The sequence below is a fragment of the Nannospalax galili genome, unplaced genomic scaffold, assembly GCF_000622305.1.
Source record: "Nannospalax galili isolate Female #2095 unplaced genomic scaffold, S.galili_v1.0 scaffold1508, whole genome shotgun sequence".
NCBI classification, from domain to species: domain Eukaryota; kingdom Metazoa; phylum Chordata; class Mammalia; order Rodentia; family Spalacidae; genus Nannospalax; species Nannospalax galili.
In genome coordinates, this window is record NW_008358858.1 from 1,365,570 (window position 1) to 1,370,310 (window position 4,741).

A 4,741-nucleotide genomic window follows, 5' to 3' on the forward strand; every position below is an offset into this window, starting at 1 on the left:
CAGAGATCTGCCTGCCTCTGCCTCCCAAGTGCTGGGATTAAAGGCATGCACCACCACGTCCGGCTACAGAACATTTTTAATAGTTGAAGAATATCAATAGTGTTAACATTGTTTTTGCCTGGATGGTAAGAGTATAAGTAGGTTTTTAAATTTTTTCTTTGTCTCCTACATTTTGCAAATGTTATTTTATAAAGCTTTTTTGTTTTGCTTTGGTCTTTTTGAGACAGGGTCTCCCTGTAGCCCCAGCTGGACTGAACTCACTATGTAGACCAGGCTGGCCTTGAACTCACAGAGATCCACCTGCCTCTGCCTTCTGAGGGCTGGGACTAAAGGTGTGGGCTACCACACCTGGAAAAAAATATTTTTTTTTTTTGTCTCTTTGAGACAGGGTCTCCTTGTAGCCCCAGCTGGCCTGGAACTCACTATGCAGACCAGGCTGGCCTTGAATTCACAGAGATCTGCCTGCCTCTGCCTCCCAAGTGCTGGGACTACAGGCGTGCGCCACCACGCCTGGCTAACTTGTTTCCTAATGTGTATGAGTGATTTGCCTGCATGTAAGTGCACTTGTATCATGCAGTGTCCACAGAGGCCAGGAGAGGGTGTCAGATCCCCTGGACTGGAGTTATATTGGAGTTAACTGCTGAGCCATCTCTCATCTCTCCAGCCCCTTATTTTATTTTTTTTAAGATTTATTTTTCAAAAAGATAGGCAGGCATGGTGGTACATACCTTTAATCCTGGCACTTAGGAGGCAAAGGAAGGTGGATCTCTGTGAGATCAAGGCCAGCCTAGTCTACATAAGTGAGTTCTAGGCCAGCTAGTGCTGCATAGTGAAACCTTGTCTCAAAAAAGCCAAAAGTGAATGAATGAATGAATGAATGAATAAATAAAAATGATGTTCATTTATGGGGCTGGAGAGATGACTCAGTGGTTAAGAGTGGTTAAGAACTGGTTTTGATCTTCCAGGGGACCTGAGTTTGATTCCTAGCACCCAATCAGGTGATTTACAACTGTAACTCCAGCTCCAGAGAATCTGAAACCTCTGGCCTCTTTGGACACCTGTACACACATGCACATATCCACATGTGCACACACACATAACTTAAAATTTTTTAAAGAATTATTTCTTATTATTCTTTAAAATATTTTATTTTTATTTTATTGTATAAGTGTATTGCCTGCATGTATTTATGTAAGTGCACCCATGTTGTTCAGTGCCTGTGGAGGTCAGAAGAGGGTGTTGGATCCCCTGGAACTGGAGTTACAGACAGTTGTTAGCTGCCATGTGAGTGCTGGGATTTGAATCCAGGTCTTCTGCAAGAACAGCCAGTGCTCTTAACCATTGAGCCAACTCTCAGTCCCCTACTTTTATTTTTTGAATTATGTGTGTGAGGTATGTGCATGAATGCAGTGTCCCATGGAGGCCAGAAGAGGGTGTCAGATTTCTTGGAACTGGAGTTATGCGTAGTTGTGAATTGCCTAATGTGGGTGCTGGGAACCAACTCAGGTTCTCTGGAAGAGCAGCAAGTCCTTTTAACCACTGAGCCATGTCTCCAGCCCTTGTTTACTAAAATTTTTTTCCCATCTTTTTGAGACAGGGTCTCCCTGTAGCCCCAGCTGTCCTGGATTCACCATGGAGACCAGCCTCGAACTCACAGAGATCCGCCTGCCTCTCCCTCCCAAGTGCTGGGATTAGAGGTGTGCGCCACCATGCCCAGCTTAAAATTTTATTTTTGTTTTTGTTTTTGTTTGTTTTAAGACAGGGTCTCCCTGAAGCCCCAGCTAGCCTGGAGCTCACTATGTAGACCAGGCTAGGCTTGAACTCACAAGCCTTGATCCACCTGCTTCTGTCTCCCAGGATTAAAGGTACTGTCATGCCTGGCTTTGTTTTTTGAGACACAGTCTTGCTATATAATTCAAGCTGGCCTGGAACTTGCTATGAAGCCCAGGCTGGCCTTGATTCTCCTGCCTGAGCTTCCTGAGTGCTGGTATTACAGGTAGGCATCACTGCTGGCTTAAGCCACTAAGTCTTGAGTAAACTTATCACACTGGTAATCTTTCTCGCTCTCTAAAGAGATTTTGATGGACTTCCACAAAATGTGATAAATGTTCTGTGAGATTTTCTCTGTTAATGGTATTGGGAACCATGTTCAGATGCTATCTGTGTGCTGTTCTGATGTTGATCAGGGCTATGGGTCCTAGACCCAAAACTTCAGACTTTCTAATCATATTTCTCCCAAGTTTCCTGAGGGCCCCTCACACCTCACACAGAATGTGATGTCTTCTTTCTTGCCCCCAGGTTCCATCTTCTTAAAAATATTTATTTATTATTGGAGATCCGGGCCTGACGATGGCGGAGAAGACTCAGAAGAGTGTGAAGATTGCTCCTGGAGCAGTTGTCTGTGTAGAAAGTGAAATCAGAGGAGATGTGACTATAGGACCTAGGACAGTGATCCACCCTAAAGCATGGATTATTGCAGAAGCTGGGCCAATAATTATTGGTGAAGGTAACCTTATAGAAGAGCAGGCCCTATCATAAACGCCCATCCGGATGATATCATCCCAGATGCTGAAGACTCAGAGCCCAAACCTATGATCATTGGCACCAATAATGTGTTTGAAGTTGGCTGCCAGTCCTAAGCCATGAAGATGGGTGATAATAATGTCATTGAGTCAAAAGCATACGTAGGGAGAAATGTAATATTGACCAGTGGTTGCATCATTGGGACTTGTTGCAACCTAAATACTTTTGAAGTCATTCCTGAGAACACAGTGATCTATGGTACAGACTGCCTGTGCCGGGTGCAGACAGAGAGACCACAGCCCCAGACACTGCAGCTGGATTTCTTGATGAAAATTTTGCCAAATTACCACCACCTAAAGAAGACCATGAAGGGCGGTGCCACTCCAGTGAAGAATTAAGAGCTGTTCACAGCGATGTTCTGTCTCTGCTGCTCTTTGAAAGGGCCCAGTGTTTGTGTGTCAGTAGTGGTTTGCAGAGTAATACAGCTGATTAAATTTGTAAACTTCAGTCAAGGAGAGTGGTGATGCCGTACCACTGTAACAGTCTTTCTCATTGATACAAAGATCCTTGTTCCTGTTCTGATCATTTATAGATTCAGTTTTCCTTTTTTATACAAAATGTTAGCCATGTGTTTGTTATGTAAAAGACTACCCATGATAAGACAGGGTGTATTATGTGTTCATGTTTAAGTGTATGCCATAGTAACTAAATAAAAGTTTGCATTAACCTTCCCCCCCCAAAAAATTTATTTATTATTTTTTTATTTTATGTGTATGAGTATACCTACCTGCATGTAGGTAGGTGCACCTGTGTCATGCAATGCCCATGGAGGTCAGAAGAGGGCATCAGGTCCCCTGGAGCTGGAGTTACAAATAGTTGTTAGCTGCCATGTGGGTGCTGGGAACTGAACCTGGGTCTTCTGCAAGAGCAGCTAGTGCTCTTAACCACTGATCCATCTCTCAAGCCCCAGGTACCCGTCTCTCGAGCCCCAGGCACCTAATCCAGGAACTTGGCAGTTACCGGCCTGGTCTTGCTGCATCTTTTCAGCCCTCAGTCACCACAGACCCAGTGTTTTGGGTTGCTGGTGGCTTCGCCCCATTTGTTACTGCCACCCTTTGGGTTTTGCCACTTTTCTTTGTATTCTCATAGTGGTTCTGCCTCCTGGCCTCTCTTCCTCCATCACCCATAAGGTCATACGGAGAACTTTTAGAACTGTGACTACTCCAGGAATCCTGTTGTCTTCAGAATACCATGGATACTGCTCATCTGGTCATTGTGCCCCCAGGCTTCCCTGGAACCCTGCACTGATGTTAATGAACAAAGCTATGGTGGTCTGAGGGACCAGGGCTCAGTTAACTGATGGCTGCTTATTTTGGGACACCTGAAGCAAACTGGAACTCACTGTTCCTCCTCACAGAGACTAGCCACAGGCCTGTGCTCCATGGTGCTCAACTGAGGTAGACATGAGAGACCGGCTTAGAATGCTTAAGGAAGAACTGAGTGACCCCAATGACAGAGCTGCCATTCATGTGGCCTCCAGACAGTCCTTAGATCACCCTGCACAGGTGGCTTCATCTATCTTAAATGACTCTTCCATCTCCAAAGTTTCTGCAGGTCTCTTGATAAAGGTTAGGCCTCTGCAGCCAAGACAGCCTAGCTGCTCAGAGGCTTCTGCAACGCCCTCCATTCAAGGGGCTGCCTCAGGGAAGAGACAAGGGACCTATAGCCCTATGGTCAGTGCCTAGGGAGCATAGATGCTGTCAGAGCAGGGACCTGGGTCATGTATAGGGACGCTTCTGTGATGCACATGTCCCTGCACTCTTTAGTCCCATGTCGCTGAAACTCACAACAGAAGGCTCGTGGCTATTGTCAGCCTGGGCAGCATGAGAGCCTGTTTCAAAACAACAGTAAAAAAGTAGAAGTGAAATGTAGAGGTTTGATCAATTCTAGGTAGAGAGAACAGATGGGGGGGCAGAAGGGATGGTTGATAGGATGAGATACTATTAAAAGAAATAAAAGGGAGATTTCTTAGAGAACTTCAGAGTTGGGTGTGGTGGGGCATGCCTGTAATTCCAGCATTCTGGAGGCTGAGGTGGGAGGCTCCCTGGGTTCTTTTTCATTTAGAGTGGAGTAGTGGAAAGGTGAGTGTTGGGACAGGGTCTCATGTTTCCCAAGATGTCCTCATACTTACTGTGTAACTGAGGATGGCCTTGAACTC

The 4,741-nt window shown here is 45.5% G+C and overlaps 1 pseudogene; it reads left to right on the top strand.

Annotated features, from left to right (window-relative positions):
* The window catches only part of LOC103725107, a 10,380-nt pseudogene extending 7,125 nt beyond the window's left edge, over positions 1–3,255 (top strand).
* The last annotated feature ends 1,486 nt before the right edge of the window (positions 3,256–4,741 follow it).